An 18,929-nucleotide genomic window follows, 5' to 3' on the forward strand; every position below is an offset into this window, starting at 1 on the left:
CTGTATGGCACTTAATAGCTCGCCATGGAGCTTACAGTTAAAGTGCACATGCCTTTTTCTAAAGCAACGGTGCCTTATTCAGCATCCCCTTGTGCCAGTTTTATACCAGAGTAACTCCACTGGCTTCAGCTCACTTCTTCTGGATTCACACGACTCGGATTTTGTGAACAGCCCCGAGGAAGTGTGTAGTGCAAGGAATTGGGAGCTCTGTTTGTGTGGCCGTGCCGTTTTCCCTGCTGAAAACTGAATCCCTGGCCCCAGAGAGATCTTGATGGTGCTAAACTAGAAGATTGAGTCTTTTTCACGTTCTGGGGATGGCAGAGGGCCCACAAGGAGGGCTGCTGCATGAATAGATGACTGCACACTGTTTGAACCCATTGCTTGCTGCTGACCCTGGCAATGTTGTTGTGCTTTGGCTCAGGATGGCTGCTCAGAGCTACTTGTTCTAACCTTTCTGGCACAAGTTACCAGAAGCTTAACCTCTGCTGAAAATGTACAGCAAGTAATATTTTAGAAGAGAGACACAATAGGGCCATGCTGATTTATACCAGCTGAGGATCTGGTCCCAATGTGTCAGAACTATTTAGGGTTTGTCCTTTCTCAATAACCTGGAGTCCATTCATAATTTTTTTTAATACCACTAAGGTTCGGTGGCAAATCAAATCTTTGAAGCAGCCTTTAATGGGAGCTTGGTTTGGGATTTAACCTTTAGGAACAGTACAATCAGCCCATCCACAGCAGCGTATGGGGGCCTGCTGCTGTTCCCGTTCAAATCTTCCATGGATTTCACTGGTGCAGGAATAAACCCAAATTGCCTTGTGCTGTAGGAGGAAAAGCCGCTGGTGGTGTAGAGTTTCAGCAGCAGACAAGTCTGATCATTTTCTGCCATGGAACATGGAGTTTATTTAAGCACAAAGCGTGCGGCGGGCACTGTGGCAGAAGTCCGTGGTAGCTAAATACCTGTTGCTTCCTTTAATTAGATACAATATTTTGAAATGCCTGGGAATCAACACCAACCTGAGCTGTGAATGGGAACTGTATTTTCTGCAAAGTGGGGGATCAATCAGGAGGGGAGGAAAATGGTAGAAATTGCTATTAGTAGTTCCGGGGGGCTTGTCTTCATGTACAGTGCTGCAGCAGCACCGCTGTCATGCCTTAGTGAAGACGCTACTGCACCGATGGGAGAACTTCTCCGTCCGCGTAGTTAATCCATCTCCCCACGAGGCGGTAGCTATGTTGACGGGAGAAGCTCTCCTGTCGACCTAGCACTGTTGACACCGGGATTTTTTTTCACACCCTGGAGTGACGTAGTTATACCGATTTATAAGTTTGTAGTGTAGACCTGACCTTAGTCTACAAGTGAGGAGTCAACTCAGCAGGAGTAAGGCTGGCTGGATCTAGCCCTGTGAGAAGGTAAAATAAACCCTTGTGCTCTAGATAAAGTTGTTTTTAAGACACATGCTAGGAATGTGGTACCTGTGCCATTATGAAAATGAAGCTAGGTACAAGAGTGATCACTGGTTTAGTGAGGAAGTATTACCCGCACTTTTGCATGACAGAACAAGGAGTAATGGTCTCAAGTTGCAGTGGGGGAGGTTTAGGTTGGATATTAGGAAAAACTTTTTCACTAGGAGGGTGGTGAAACACTGGAATGCATTACCTAGGGAGGTGGTGGAATCTCCTTCCTTAGAAGTTTTTAAGGTCAGGCTTGACAAAGCCCTGGCTGGGATGATTTAATTGGGGATGGTCCTGCTTTGAGCAGGGGGTTGGACTAGATGACCTCCTGAGGTCCCTTCCAACCCTGATATTCTATGATTCTATGATTCTACCCACTCTTGATCTGATAGCCATCTTCTAGTGCTCTCCTCCCCAGGCACTCTGAATTTATTAATGGAGAGTGAAAATTTTCAGCTACTGCATCCTGTGAGCTGACTGTCAAATCATATAGGGCCTCCACCAACATCCATTGAAATCAGTGAGAGCCTTGCCATTGATTTCAGTGACCATTGGATCAAGCCTTTACGGGTGATATGACACATGACAGCACAACTTTAGATGTACAGCATCTTCCATACAAACAGTACCCCAACATATTTTACAGACCTAAAGACTGCAGCGAGGAGGAGAAATAGGATGATGATTATTGCTGTTGGTTAGTATTTGTATAATACTAGGAGAGTCCTGGGGGCTTAAATAACAGCAGAGGAAGAGTAAAACCACAGGGTATAGACAGGAGAGAAAAGATGGTGAGTCACTGCAGTGGATGCTACAGCTGTGGCAGGAGCTGGAGTGGAGGAGGCTATCGCACCAAGCAAGGTGTGATGTGAAAAGAGGCCAGTGATAGACAGACAGCCATGGAGAGGACAGAGAACAAGGTTGATGAGGAGTGGGGTGATGAGGGAAGAGTCTTGGTTTATATGAAAGGAAAGTAAGAGTTAGACAGGTTCACTGTTCAACAGCGTCTCCTGAAGATGTTGCCTGGTGGCACAGTGATCTTTCACCAGGGCTAAGAAGGGCTGGACTGGATCAAATGTGGATTGCAGTCTACCAGGCAATGCCTTGGTGCTTCAGGAGGCGGTGGTGGGGACTGGGTACCTAACAACCTCTTGGCACATGCATTTTGCAAAGTATGAGCACTAGTTGCTTAGTCCTCCCAAGCCCCCTTCCAAGTGAGGTCCATGAGTATCAATATTACCCACTTTACAGAAGGGAAAAATGGAAGAAGAGAAATGATTCTCTGTGGCCTTATAGTGGAGTCTAGGTGTCCTGGCTTCCTGGTATTGAGATCTGTCCATTAGAGACCACAACTGACTGCCACAGTGCTCTTCTCTCTGATTCAATACTGAATAGAGGCTCCCGTGTGGTGGGTGGGGGGACGCTGTCATGTTGATGAAATACAAACTCAAGGGGTTTGAGTCTCTTTTCCTCTGTTCCAAGCCACCTCTGCGTTCCGGCTCCTTATGGGGCAGCTGGGGGACTGATGACCTACTTCTTTGGCTACAACAGCCCCCTCAGGGCCATCCACCAGACGAGTCACTGGAGCACGGTGTGCTCTGGTCATGATCACTTCCCTGCTACACCCCCTATTCCAGGGCTGGCAGCTCCATGAAGTATCCCTGTACAATGAGTGTATTCCCAGGGGGCTCCTCTTTAAATCCCTGGAGGAATTTAAAACACAAGATAGAACTGAACCCAGGGTCTTGGCCTCTTTCGGTACTTAAAGAGCCCATTGCACTTTCATAAGAGTAGGAATGTTCCAAATTCCATTTCAGGCAACTAGACACTTTCTGCTTTATATTCCCACTGCAGTTTTCAATTGGATATGGCTTGCTTCTTTGCGTCTTTGCTCTTGTGGAATGTTGCCTCATGCTGGTTGCTGCGTTCCATCCCAGAGGTGGCTACCTTTTACGTGCTAGGTGGCTAAGTGACCCTTTTGTCCTTTACCTGCTTCACCAGGGTGTTGTATGATTTAATCAAGCGAAGTTTGTAAAGTTCACTGAAATCACCAAACGAAGAACTTTATATAAAAACGAAGTATTACTATTACAATGCTTCACACCCAGTCTAGAAGGCGAGCTGCAGTATTTGTAAAAATAAAACACGCTGGAAATTATTCAAAGCAATTTCTAACCCATTTCGTCCCATATAAGTCCTTACGCGATGTGATTATTGTAGGAATGTGTGAGTGCTTTTAGACAATGAATGCTGTGCTGGCAAATGTGCAAGGCTTTGATCCTGTGTTTAGAGTTTTCCTTCTTAGAAGTTCAAAATCCCTCAATCAAAATAAATCCACTCTTGTTTTAGTTTCCTAGCCACATGGGTTCCAGTGTGGCTACAGCCATACCACACACACTGAACTATCATCGGTATCTTCTCCTTCTGTGCTGAAAGCACCAGTATAGTCAGGAACAACTCTGCCAATGGCAGAGCAGCAAAACATATGAACCTCATGCTGTTAGACAGCATTTGCATAGGACAAGTCTACTGTGAAAACTGCTGTATCAAGCAAATGACCTTCGGAATCAGCACAATATCCTGTAGTCAAAAATCTTCATAACAGCACTTTCAATTAAGCTTCCTAAATCCCCAAACCAAACAACCACTCCATCCCCTTTATTATCAGCATGTGCCTGCCCTATGCAATGTCACAGAGAATCTCTTCAGTTTTTACCATATTCATTTGTTACTGAAACTTTACTCCCGTCAGCGAGAGACTGTAGATCACACTGTTTTTAGAGGTCTATTTTGCCCTTGATATATACATGAATGGTAACTCTTATTAGCATCGCTGAAACTCTATGTTGGGTTTCTCTAGGGTGCCTGTCACCATGGTACCCAACTGCCACGTATGCTTTTGTATCAAGGGGGAGATTGGACCCCTTCATTTTCAAATGAAATATTTGCTGTAGAGGACGAGGGTGTCTTAGGGGATTTGTAATAAGATATGGTGCCTGGTTTATATACGCACATGCACAGCGCAATGATGAAGCAGGCTGGAGAAAAGCAAATTGCTAAGGCTCTTCCTATAGCCCCTTGTGATGTTAAACTTGTTGGGATTTTTAAAAAAAAACTCTGGAGAGGTTTGGGATGGGAAATTTGCCATGGGAAATTCTATAGCCATTTAGGAAACGGTAACATGGCAACAGAAGGCTTCCACTTGGACTCATGCAGCAAGATGAAATTGGATGGGGGGAGGGGAGATGTATACCTGAGTGAGACCGTGGAGATTTGGAGGCCATCCAGAAGCATCTGGGAAGCATTAGAAAGTTCGGCCTGCATCAAACATGCTGCATGAGAACAGGAGGAAACTCCTTGAAATGGTCTTTCTTTAGTTTTAGAGATTCTGGGGCAGCCCCTTGTGCTGCCTCTCTCCGCTTAGGCACGGAATGGATCAGTGTGGCAGAAGTTAGGCACGAGTCAGTTGCAAACCATGTTTAGTATTTTTCGATTCCTGTCCCAAACTCTGGTGTAGTGTTGCTGTGTGCTGTTATATAGCCGCTGTGGTTCACTCCAGAAGTGGGTGCATGTCACTGGTGGGTAAAGTGATTGCTGTTGCGAGTACAAGATCCTGTCATTGCTGGGGGCAGGAAGCAGGGACTGTAGCGGTACTGGCTGTGTGTCCAGCAAACTGTCTTCCCCTCCCCATCTCTGCTAAAGGGCTGGCCACACTTGCAGCTCCTACCGGGACATAGCCACAGGTGGCCCAGCCAAATCTGAGCAGGGATCTAGTGCTGCCACAGTGCCCTGGAGCGTCACTCAGGCACCTGAACTCCAGGATGGAGCTATGGGCCTGCCCTTCAGCTCTGCCTTGCCATTTTCTGAGCCAGCTCAAGCTCGTGCCCAGCTCGGCAGGTGAAGCCCCGTGTCTGGGAGCACCAGGGCCAGGAGGAGGGTGTGGCATCGGGGTAGAAGCTGGACTAGCAGGTGCTCGGGAGCTGCCCGTTGGCCCGTGGCTCTCTCCACACAACTCATCCCCTGCATGGCGGGAGGCAGCAGCGAGGCCAGTCTCTCTGCAGAGCTCCTAGGAGAGGATGCACTGTGCTGGGCAACTCAATACAGAGTCCGGGCCAAGTTGCGCCCCCTGTTCATGCCCCTGCAGCACAGCTGGAGCCGACCCCGCACAGGGGCCGTACAGCTCACAGAAGACGCGAGTCCCCAGCTGAAGGCGAGCAGCCCATACCCTGCAGTGGGGCAACGGCTCCCTCTCTTCCCCTGCTGCACAGCCGAGGGGACCAGCACTCCCTGCCCCCGCCAGGCTGCACAGCCAGCCGGCATGGCCGGTGGATAGCACAGTCTGTCATTGCCTGGCCACCCGAAAGTCAGAGCCCACCCAAACTTCCACTCCTAGCTTTGCCTGTGGCACCTACGCTTCCCTTAATGCAAAGGCTGCTCAGGACTAGCGCATCTGTGGGAGCTGGGCCTCACAAGGGAGGGTGGGGAGAAGGCAGGACCATACCTCACAGCCTGCACTCCCCAGCCAGGAGCGCTGTGTGTATGCAGAGGGGCAGCACATCCTGAACCGTCCCCTCGGGGAGGTATTGTGCCCATATAAGAGTCATAATGCCTCTCAGGAGCTCCCCCTGGGGCAGGGCAGCTCTGCCGCAATCCCAGCTCTGAGCTGAGCCTGAGCGGCACAGTCCAGCCCACAGGACGGAGACAGGCCCAGACCAAAACTGCATAAAATCATGTAATATAGGGCTGGAAGGGACCTCAGGAGGTCACCTAGTCCAGCCCCCTGTGCTGAGGCAGAATCAAGTGAACCTAGACCAGCCCTGACAGGCGTTTGTCCAACCTATTCTTAAAAACCTCCAGTGACGGGGATTCCACAGCCTCCTTCGGAAGCCTGTTCCAGAGCTTAACTACCTTTGTTGTTTGAAAGTTTTTCCTCATATCTAACCTAAATCTCTCTTGCTGAAGATTAAGTCCATTACTTCTTGTTCTACCTTCAGTGGACCTGGAGAACAATTGAGCACAGTCAGACCTCTATATAACAGCCCCTAACATATTTGAAGACTGTTATCAGGTCCTCCTCCCCGCTCCCCCAGTCTTCTTTTCACAAGACTAAATGTGCCCAGTTTTTTAAACCTTTCCTCATAGGTCAGGTTGTCTAAACATTTTCTCATTTTTGTTGCTCTCCCCTGGACTCTCCAATTTGTCCCCATCTTTCTTACGTAAGAATGGCCTTACAGGGTCAGATCAAAGGTCCATCTAGCCCAGAATCCTGTCTTTCGACAGTGACCAATGCCAGAGAGAATGAACAGAACAGGTAATCATCAAGTTCTTAAAGTGTGATGACCAGAATTGGTCACAGTACTCCAGCTGAGGCCTCAGCAGTGCCGAGTAGAGCGGGAAAATGACCTCCCTGGTCTTCCATAAGACATTCCTGTTAAAATACCCCACAATGATAGTTGCCTTTTTTTGCGACTACATCACATTGTTCACTCATATTCAATTTGTGATCTACTGTAATCTCCAGATCCTTTTCTGCAGTGCAACCACCTAGCCAGTTATTCTCCATTTTGTAGATGTGCATTTGATTTTTCCTTCCTAAGTGTAGTACCTTGCACTTGTCTTTATTGAATTTCAACTTGTTGAATGCAGACTAATTCTCTAGTTTCTCAAAGACATTTTAATTCTAATCCTGTCCTCCAAAATGCTTTCAACCCCTCCCAGTTTGGTGTCATCTGCAAATTTATAAGCATACTCTTCATTCCATTATCCAAGTCATTAATGAAAATATTGAATAGTACTGGACCCAGGATTGATCCCTGCATGACCCTACTAGTTAGACTCTCCCAGTTTGACAGTGAACCATGACTGCTAACTACTCTTTGAGGATGTTCTTTCAACCAGTTGTGCACGCACCTTATAGTAATTTAATCTAGACCACAGCTCCTTAGTTTGCTTATGAGAATGTCAAGTGGGGCTGTGACAAAAACCTTACTAAAATCGAGATAGATCACGTCTACTGCTTCCCCACTATCCACTAGGCCAGTAACCCTGTGTAAGAAGGAAATTAGTTTGGTTTGGCATGATTTATTCTTGATTTTCCTTATAATCCTGTTATCCTCCAAGTGCTTACAAATTGATTGTTTAATCATTTGTTCCAATATCCTTGCAGGTAGAAATTCTAATCTGTAGCCAAAGTTTGCAGGTTGGCCCTGCCTCTAATAAAGCATGCAGGACTTTGGCAGTAAGTCTCCCATCCTTAAGCCCAATACACTCTGTGTGCTTCCCCATCCTCCTTGTAATACAGTTTGACACACAGCTTCAGGGCTATGGTGCATACCATCATCTGGTGTCGATCCATTGACTTCCATGAAGCAGCATCCACTTATGCCAGCTGAAGATCTGGCCCTGTGAATTAAATATATGGTACAGTTACTGAAAGTCTGTGTTGTGCATAACCCCAAACAGCCTACTCAGCTAATAAAAGCAACTACACCCCCTAAATGTGTGAATGTGAAGCAGTACAATAAACACAACAGATGGCACTAAAATGGGTATTTTAAGAATTAAGTCCTGATTTGCCCTTCAAGAATATTTCACACATTCTGTTGCTTCCAGCATCTAGGTCAGTTTGGTCAGTCTCCTAGGAACCCACATTGATTTTTTTTTTCCAGCAGATCACATTAGTTTCAACCACAAAGAAATTGTCCTGTTTTCCTATATAGTTAAGCCAAACTTTCTGCAAATGTTTTCTCATGGCTGGTTTGTTTTCTTGTAAAAATTACCACCCAGTCCACATCCACAAAGGAATTAGACCAGGAGACATTTGTGGAAAACATGATGAGGTAAAAGGCTGGTGACATCAGAAAGATTTGATTTTTTTTTTGATGATTTGTTAAAAAGAATTAAAAGTCAGCCGTAGAAGAGTCAACAGCTACTCAAACACCTTGGGGGGAAATAATTTATTATTAATTATATTACATTAGTATCTAGATGTCCTAAGCAAGGTCAGGGCCCGCTGTCCCAAGCACTGTACAAACTCACAGAGCTTACAATGTAAGTAGACAAGTCAGAAAAAGGGTAGTAAAGGCCATAAAGAAGTGAAGTGACTTGACAACTGGTGTTGTGAGACTACTGCCTATCATGGTGACTCCTTGTGCTTCCCCATCTGTCTGTATCCAGCTGTTGTCTCTTGTCTTATACTTAAACTGTAGCTCTTTGGGGCAGGCACCGCATGTTCTGTTTGTACAGCCCCCAGCACAGTGAGGTCCTGGTCCATAACTAGGGCTTCTATGGTAATACAGATAACAAACTAATCATAACGTCCAAGATCATGCAGCAGATCAGTTGTGAAACAGAGGTTAGAACTCTGGCTCCCAGTCCTGTTCCCTAGACCACACTGTCTCTTGGTCAGTGGGGATTTCCATGCTAAAAATTGGGACTAATATGGGAGTGTGGGAGGGGAAGTGATGTCTGGCCCCAGGTATCAAAACACCGAGAGATATGCTCGAAACTTCCATCAGCCAACCACCCTAATGTTGGATGCTCTGCAAATCTATGCAAAAACATACTCCTTTCTCAGACTCTTCATCCTCCCTCCCAACCAACCCCTCACCTCTTTCTTCTTCCTATTTACTTGTACTGCTGAAGTGTCTAGGAACCCCATTGCTAGGTGCTGTACAAACACAGGAAACAAAGAAGCTTACAATATACGTAAGTGTGTGTTTCTTTCGTCCATCTGTTGTGTCTTGTCATTAACATAAATTGTAAGCTCTTCAGGTCTCTTTTACTACATGTTTGTCCGGTGCCTAGCACAATGGCACCTCACTCCCTCATTACAGTCTCTGGGCGCTACTGTCATACAAATAATAATTCATCATGAAGCCCATACATATGCAGTAAGGACAGTATATCACTGTCAAGTCCATTCATGTCATTTCCATTGGCTAGTAGCTGCTTCCCCCCCCACCTTTTGCAATGCTCGCAGAAAGCAGAGCATTGGTAGCATTTGCTCTTTACATTTCCGTGTTAAGCTGGCACATTGATCAAGTGTCTTCCAAGACACCTAAAGCCACTTCCCAGCGTTCGGTACGCACAGCATATCAACTTCGCAGTCAGGAGTCACAAGCAACTGAGCAGAACATTTCTGAGTGACTTCAGGGTTCCCTCTATTAGCAGCAGTTGCAGTCAGCTCTAGGCAGAAACTGATCTATTAGATCTATTAGCCTGTGCAATAGTCTCCCAAGGGAAGTGATGGAAGCCCCATCACTTGACTCATTTTAACCTAGTCTGGACAAAGCATGAGGAAAATGTAATGCTGGGAACAATCCTGAGCTGGCAGAGGGTGGAGCAGGTGTCCTGACAGGATAGATCATTCATTTATTTATTATTTATTCCATTTCTATAGCTCTTATCATCTTGAGGTGTTTGTAACAATTACATTAAAAGTACAGATGTCAGACAGGAGCAACGAACACTTCCCAGATCCAACCATAAGGAAAGGCTGGATGGCAGCATGGCCCAGATCCAGATAAACACTTAAGCACATGCTTAACTTTGCAAGATGGACTTGAACAGGTGCTTAAAGTTAAGCATGTGCTTAACTGCCTTGCTGAATGGAAGCCTATATGGTAAGGAGCCATGCACGTGGGAAGGAAGAAGCATTTTCAGGGTCCGCACCCAAATGCAGAGTATTTTGCAAACAGAGCAGCATTTGAGAGGTCTGACCCTGTGACCAATGAATCTTTGGCTGTGTCTCAGACTAAGAAAATAGGTCATGATGAAAAACATGCTAGCTGTTCGTGGTCCACCCTAGCCCTGGAACCTAGGCTGAATAACATGCCTTAAAGGGGTTAAACTCTCGCTATACTAGTGTTTGGAAATGGGTGTTGTTAAAATGCGTTAGCCCACACAACCTGTTTTCCTAGGCAGGGTCTGTTTGAACGGTGGGTGGGTGAAATAATTGAAACAGCAAAACATAAATATTGAAAATACCCCGATGCTTTGAAACAATGTCAGGTTTGTGAAAGGAAGAAAGGGGAGTGGAATGTCCAGGTTTCCTTTGTTTTTCAAAAGAATATAGACACATATTATTTTCAGAGAGGAAAGCGATCGGTGACATAAAACAACATAGCAATCATTCTGGTGAGGAAACCGGCATGTCCAGGAAAGAAATTCCTTATCTCAGGATACTGTTGAAAGTAGGCCCTTGAGGCCAGCGTTTCTCAAACATATACCACTGATGAGCCGATTCAGAAGTCTGTTGGGTAGAATGCTGATTGGCTTAAAGTACAGTGTCAGACTAAGAATCCATTCTAACTACAAGGTCAAATACTAAGTAGTTTCAGTTTTAGATGTGGCGTGCTAGGTCTTCACATTTGAGAATCTCGGCTTTGTACTGTAAACGGACATAAGGGTATAAGGAGACAGTCGGAGAATGTTCACTTGGACCTGATTCAGCAAGGCCTATCATAAACAAAAGGGTGTAAGCACATGCTTTGTTGAATCTGGGCCTTTACATCCCTTGGTGTTTGTGGAAGAAACAACCTGTGGAGAAAATGACTTGGGGAAGATTTTCAAAAGTGTGTAAGTGCCTTGGGAGCCGCTGGGTGTCTTTGATCCAACTAGTTGCTAAAAACAGCAGCGTAGCCGCAGCAGCGTGGAGTAACCTCCCGACTCCGTACCCACTGTGCCAGGCAGTATTGTATTTGGGCAGCTAGCTCATCCTGCCACTCGTGCTGCCACGGCTACGGTGCTATTGCCAATGAGCTAGCTCAGTCAAAGCTAGCTTGGGGGTGCCCAGTCACGCCTTGCAGTTGCTGTGGAGACATACCCTGAGTTACATAGGCATGAATGGTACCCTCCCCGCGTTAGGAAGAAAAGGATCCCTCTGTAGGCCAAGAGTTCTTTTGGCAGCTGTCAAGGTAAAATAGTGAACTCAGCAGCTCCTGGGGCAGTATTGCTCAAAACGTAAGGAGAGGCATAGAGCGGAAGTGCTGGGGACAGAGGACACTCGCACCCTCAGGCGAGGGAACATGTTACTCCAGGTATTCAATCTAAATTTGCTCTTTGTTTAATTTCATCCCGTTATTCCTATTTAACTCCACCGATAGCCCATAATAATTTCTCCCCTTGTTGCTGTTCCCATCCTGCAGATAGTTAAGTTATTCCCCTTAGGCTATACATATTTTGTGTTTAATCTTTCCTCCCAAGAAGTCAATCCTCCTAACCACCCACTTACTCATTTTTGTTATAGGTCTCTTAAATTCCATCTTATTTGTTGCTATCTTCTTGGCATTGACAGTCCCAGAAATGTCTGCACTATTCCGCATTCCCGGCCCTTTAAAATACTGTCTGTTGTGCCGAGGATGCCCTGCCCTGCCAGGTGAAGTCCATTGAATAACGCTGAAGGCCTGTTTATAGCCACACCACCGCCATGCCCTTCCTGCAGGAGAGGAGGAATTTTAAAGGGCCAGGACTGTAACTGGCACTGCACCAATGTCATGTCACTCCCCTTGTCTGGAATGTAATGGTCTCAGTGTATGAAACCCACAGTCTCACTGTGGGTTTTTTTCTTACCACTAAGAACTGCTGTAAAACGCAGGGCAAAGGAAGCCGTCTGCATTACACATAAGTTGCAGATAGCCTACAAAACCCAAGAACAATACTACGTATTTTTCAGTGCCACCTGCTGGCACCTTCCCAACTAACTGTTTACCTATATTCAGCTTTAGAGGACACGAGGAACGTTCAACACTGTCGTGTTTTATGAGCTCATATCTAATTTTACGTCTACTATCACCATTAAGGTTGTCATTAACTTTAAAAGGGATGCTGCCTGTTGCTGCCATTGCTTTAAAGGGGTGCCATAGATCCTAGTCAGTTCCACTACAGAAAGACTTTTAGTAGATGGCCAATGCTTGAGGACAGGGCTTAGAGAACAAAGATCAACATCCTTCCTAGGGAAGAACCACCAGGCTTACAATTAACCTCTTCTAGCACAGACTGCTGAATAGCATTCTTGGTAAAGAAGAACAGCATGAATAGCTGTGAATGAAAGAAGATTAATCCACAGAGTGCCCCTGGGTTTAGTGTGTTCTGACTCCAAAATGGCACCGGGACTTCGTAGGACTTGCTGCTAAAATATTATTTAGGTCACTGGTTCCTAAACATCATTAGCCTCTTCTACCAAAGATCCTAGGTATTTTATAATAATAGAACAAATATGAGAACATTTCTGTATTGCTTTCTGTGTTGCATTTCTGTATTGCTTTCTATCTGGGGATCTCAGAGCAGTTTACAAACATCAGAGACACTGTCAACTTGGACCGTAGTCCGTTAAGCCCTAAGTGATAGAAGTATTTCCAATTGTGCCAATTTTTGTAGTTCTACAATCACTTTTTCCTCTTTTGAAAACATTTCTTCTCTCCCCTGGTCCTTCATAAAAGACCCATACAGACAACAGGGGCAAATGCCTGACTAACAGACTGTGCAAAGGAAAGCAGTGAAAATTACTGTGCACAAAGGCCCTGATTCTCAAAAGCATGTAAACACGTGCCTCACTTTATACACATGCGTAAGTGTTTTCCCTAATAGGGATTGTGGGCCAGTGGGCCAACCTACTGGCTGGGGAAGATGAATGACTCTCAGTCCTTTTTCTCGGGGCTTCCTTTTAATAAGTCACAAAACAAAGGATTCCAAAAGTAAACAAGTCACTCAGAACAATAGATCTCAAAGGCCTGGGACTTTTCTGGCTTCTTAGCCAGCTGGGAGGGGAAGGTCGCACTGTTCGCCAAGGTAGTCACTTCCCTTCTACTTTTGTATCCTTACGCCAGTCAGCCAACAAGCGGGGGTCTGGGTTAACCCCTTGTAAGCTGGGGCTTGTGAAGCACCTGTCCATCTTGTCACAGAGGTGCTTTCTTGAATGAGGGCCAAAGTGCTGGTAAAAGCACAAAGTAAACCAAAATATTTTTTCTCTCTCATCTCTTCCAGATTGAGCAATTTAGGAGTTCCTGTACCACAAGTCAGTTAAAAGTTTTCAGACAGGAGCATGATTTTTAAGCCAATAGTATCCCTTTAATCAAGGAATCAATCTCTCCTTCCTCCTGTCCAAACAACAGGCTCCAGTGACACAGGTTTTGTGTATTCAGTACAATAATTACCTCCTGTACATGCAGCAAGCATTTAGGAAATATTCTGCTTCCAATTATAATATTTTATTTGAGTCATGGAAGAATACACTGTATCCTCTTTATTTCTGCAGTCAACTTCTAATGAAATGTGCCAGGGATATTTATAGAACTGCCACTGTAGATAGCATTTGCATTTTGTGCCTTTGAGTTATTTAGTGTGGCAGTTTTCACCTACAGGATTTTTTATTTTTTTTTTTGAAGAGCAGCTGAAAAGGAATCACGTTGCAACTGTTTCTTTTTTTTAAAGAACATTATTTGTGTTGAATCCAACCATTCTGTGAGCAGTGCACACTCATGGTAATTTACTGGCAGGCTGACCTGTGACCAGAATTTAACTGAGTGTTCTGGTGTGTTTCCAGGGTATGTTGGGGACAGTCTGTAGGACTCTCTGAGCCAGTGTTGGGCATTAGAGTCCAGATGAATGGAGAAGAGGTGAGCTGCTGAAATAGTTCACATAACAGTGCAAAACAACTGCCAGCCTCTCTACGTAATACTTTCCTCAGAAACGCACTACGTAAATATTTGGGCAGCCGTCGCCAAATGAGATTTAAAGCTTTATGTTGATGTCAAACAAAGGTAGCTAGAAAATCTTTCCTTAATGCAAAAGGCAAAGATCTAAGAGAGTCAGCAAGTAACTTTTAAGAGGAATTTACTTTCTGCTGTGGTGAAATACTCTGGGATGAACAAATGTGTACGTAGTTCTCACATAGCACTTTTCATCCCTAGATCTCAAAGCACTTGGCAAAGGAGGTCAGTATAGTTATCCGCATTTTACAAATGGAAAAACTGGGGCAGAGAGGTGAGGTAACTTGTCTGTGGTCACCTCGCATGCCAGCAGTAGAGCCAGGAATTGAACCTAGGTATCAGTCTAGTACTTTACCCACTAGACCACACTGCCTCAGAGATTTTTTATACATATATATATATACGCACACACACACATACACACGGAGAGGGAGAGAGAGAGAGAGAGAAAGAGAGACCATCCCTGACAGGTGTATGTCTAACCTTTTCTTAAAAACCTCCAATGATGGAAATTCCACAACCTCCTTAGGTAGTTTGTTCCAGTGCTTAACCACCCTGACAGGAAGATTTTCCTAATGCCCAACCTAAATCTCACTTGCTGCAATTTAAGCCCATTACTTCTCATCCTGTCCTCAGTGAGTAATGAGAATGATTTATCACCCTCCTTTTTCTAACAACCTTTTATGTACTCGAAGACTGTTATCATGTCTCCCCCTCAGTCTTCTCTTCTCCAGACTAAACAAACCCAAGTTTTTCAATTTTCCGTCATAGGTCGTGTTTTCTAGACCTTCAGTCATTTTTGTTGCTCTCCTCTGGTCTTTCTCCAATTTGTCCACATCTTTCCTGAAATGTGGTGCCCAGAATTGGACAATTTTTTAATGGGAGTGTATTGCGGCTGAGGTCTTATCAGTGCTGAGTAGAATGGAAGAATTATTTCTTAGATCTTGCTTACAACACTCCTGCTAATACATAGGCACTAAAAGCTCAGATCCTCAAAGTATTTAGGCTCCCAACACCCACTGGAAGCTAGAAGCCTAAATACCTCAGAGGATCTGAGCCTAAAGCCTTGCCACAAATTAATGAAACCCAGACGGATGCTCTCCCTGGCAAGCAGCAGGTATAACTCTTGAACTGAATGTGAAAGTAATAAACCCTGCAGTATTACAGCGGCACTCCGGTGCATAATTTCCTGCCCAGCTCAGAACAAAGTCCAGCTTTGAAGTATTCATGAACAGGGATCCTAGTTTTTCATTATAAAAAAAAAACCCCAACATTCTCTGATAAAAAAACAGAAGAATCCGTGTTTTTCTGTGATTAAAATGAAATGCTGAACTTTAGTTATCCTAGCCACAATATATATAGGTATCAGTTGGCCATAACATTTTATTGATGTATTTATAGTTTTTAAGCAAGTTCAAAGCCTATTGGTGCCATCAATCATTATAATAAAATAAAATTAATAGAATTGCAATTCAGCTGAAGCCCAAGCCCTGCTGCCCAGGGCTTGGGCTGTCAGCCCCGGTTCGGTTAATCCAGAGAGCTGGATAACGGAAGCTCGGATATATGGGGTTCTACTGTATATGTTTTTATTTTTTCACAAACTTTAAAACTAAAAATGCAAATTCTGTATTTTTCCATGGCAAACGGATTTCTAGGATCCCTGTTCATGAACAATCTCTTATGCTCAAACATGTTTCCCTTCACCATCAAGCATACTTGTCTTCTACCCATAATCCTCCCTTTCTTAATCTTCTCCCCCCCCCCCCCCCCCCCCAGAATACTCCAAATGCTTTTAGTAGCTAAGGGAAAGTAAGTCCCCAGCCTCCCTTTCTGCTTTGAGCTCCCCCTGTGCCCCTCTCATAGTAGCAAGATCTTATTGATGGAGTTTAAAGACCTTGTGCCACTCTTTGCAGGCTCCCCCATCAAACGCCTCTGCCACTGAGCAATTGTTAATGGTTAGTGACCTCCTGCTCCCTGGTTCCATCTGTTGAGCATTGGCATTGATTTCTCTTCTCTTGTTATGTGACAATCCAAAGCTGCTCCTTGGTTCATCTCCTGAGAGACCAATGGAGGTACCGGCCCAGAGGAGCAGACACTGGGGAATTGCAACTTTGCAGAGGGGCAGACGCAGCAGCCTCAGTGCAGCCAGAATGTGCTGGATCAGTTCTCTCTTTCAGCGCCATGAAACACTCCTGCTTCTCACTCCAACACACTAATAGAGCTTGTTTTACTTTGTTGCTGGACAATAGCTTTCAGTGTGAGCAGGTGCCCTTGTGGAATTGGAAACCAGCAGGAATATGGGCATTGCCATAATGTCTTAGCTCATAACTGGTCTGGTAGTCCTGCCTTTTTCACTGGTTAGTACCTGTTGCTTCAGAGGAAAGAAAAAACACATAATACACTTAGCCTGGGGTCCTGATCTTAGGGAAAAGTCTGTAAGAAATCTCTGGGCATGTAGCAGCTTCCCAGCTATCACAGTGCTGCACATCTCAGCCACACTGAATTTGAAGACAACAGCAGGACTAGAACTCAGCTCCTCCTGCTCCAAATTCTCCTTTCGTTATAAGCTCAAGGAAAATCTCCATTTGTGGTCACAGTAAAAGGCCTATGACAGTCAGCTAAAAAGTTCTGGTTCTGCCCAGTAGAGAACAACAGTACCCATGCCCATTAGCCAGTTCATTACATTGTGATTCCAATCTCAGAAACAATATGAAGCATAGGAATCTACTGATACTATAAAACTTGGGCATGAACTGTGAAGGAACCCGCCCTGCTCTTCACATGTATATCAGGGTGGATAAAAATTGAGAATTTTTTTGACAAAATCAAAATAAATCAAATTTTTTATTTAAATCAGATTTTTTTGGTTTTATTTAAATTATATTTTTTCTTTTAATTTTAAACAGGTTTATATTTAAAATCTGAATTTAATACAAAATATGTGAAGGCCTAAACTTATTACAATCCCTTTAAAACATTTCAATGAAATATAAAGATGCTGAATCCAGGAGCCCCTATCAAACATTTTGAGTTAAAATCTGCTTTTTGTATATAAAGAAAGAATCAAGGGGGAAATCATCTAACTTTTGAGGTCAAGCTTTATAAATAGTGCACAGTAGGTCAGCCTGAGTAACTTAGGAGACTGTCTCATTTTCAAGAGATTTCGGCAAATAGGAAGTTAAGCTCCAGCCACTTTCAGTTAGGCATATTTGAAAATTTTCCCAGGCTGACCTGAAATAATCAGTGTAATTCACTGACTACAGTTAATCCCTCTTTTTAATAAATCATTTAGTTGTAATGTGAAACATGTTTTCATAAGAAAAGTTTATATATCCAAAACACTTTAGGTTGTTTTCTTTAATAAAAATAAATTGTATATGCTGTTTTGTGTGTTCAATTAAATTCCAGTTACCACCTTAATGCAGTAGTTTGACACAAAGCAGGAGCAAAAAGTTGATTATCTAGTAAATAAGCAATATACCATTCATCATTTTCTAACATACTAAAAATGGACACTTAATAAGCATCTGAGAATATTAAGCTACATAATTGCTTATATAAATGTATATAGTTATAGTTCCTATGTAGCAAAATTATGTGCCAGATCTAGTGTAAAAGCTCTATTTTGTTGTAAATCAACAAGTTTTAATGATGATATCAACTAATGAGAATGCACCTTTCTTTAGAAAAGAATGGAAGTGCAAAGGGAAAACTTGATTAAAATCAATTCATTAAATCATGGCTTTTCATGAGGTAATTTAAATCATGATTAAAGTTGTGATTTGTATTGCCTTCATTTAAAATCAGTCCACCCTGATATATATACTATGTGATCATACTATATATAAACTATTACATATCCCTTCAAGTCTGCTAGGTAGTTTGCAATTGCCAGTCTAACATGAAAGCCACTCAGATGCTCTGGTGATAAGCAATATTGCAAAAACCAAAGATACATTAACTTTTCCGACAGTTTCTCATCTCTGCAGGTGATCAAAATCTGCACAACACTTCACACCTAATTGAGATTCTGTGTCATGCACGATATCTGTAACTTATTTTTGAATTCCAGGATACCATCTGTTTGCATTGGGAAGTCTTTTACTAACAAAACTTAACTAGGAGGTTACAAAATTAAGGAGCAGGAAGCTATAAAGTTCCAGTTGAAAACTGAGCCTTTTTTGAGCCATGATAGTGCAAAACCAAAAATATCTGCACATTTAAAAAACAAAAAAAACCTCTTATGAAGGCAAATACTATAACCGGATTCAAAAGGGAGCTAGATAGATTCATGGAAGATAGGTCCATCAATGGCTATTAGCCAGGATGGGCAGGAATAGTGTCCCTAGCCTCTGTTTGCCAGAAGCTGGGATTGGGTAACAGGGCATGGATCACTTTATGATAACCTGTCTGTTCATTCCGTTTGGGGCACCTGGCATTAGCCACTGTCAGAACACTGGGCTTGATGGACCTTTGGTCTGACCCAGTATGGCCACTCTTATGTTTATGTTGTTATTTTAAAAAGCGCTGCTGTGATCTAGTGGATTATGCACAGCACTGAGAGTCAGGGGCATTGGATTATATTTTTATCTCTGCCACTGCTTCAAGATGTGGCCCTGAGCAAGTCCCTTACCAGTTTTCTGCCACAATTAATTGAACAGGTAAAACTGGGATATACATGCTTCTCCACCTTTTTTAGGTGTGGTATAGCACCATCTTGTGGACCCTGCAGGTGTCGGACAGGAAATAGGCTAGAGAGAGACA

General features: G+C 43.8%; 1 protein-coding gene across 10 annotated transcripts in view; it reads left to right on the forward strand.

Annotated features, from left to right (window-relative positions):
* FRMD4A (FERM domain containing 4A) overlaps nucleotides 1-18,929 on the forward strand; it is a 557,138-nt gene that overhangs the window by 347,986 nt on the left and 190,223 nt on the right. The window lies entirely within an intron of this gene.

Source organism: Caretta caretta, chromosome 1 (assembly GCF_965140235.1).
Source record: "Caretta caretta isolate rCarCar2 chromosome 1, rCarCar1.hap1, whole genome shotgun sequence".
NCBI lineage: Eukaryota > Metazoa > Chordata > Testudines > Cheloniidae > Caretta > Caretta caretta.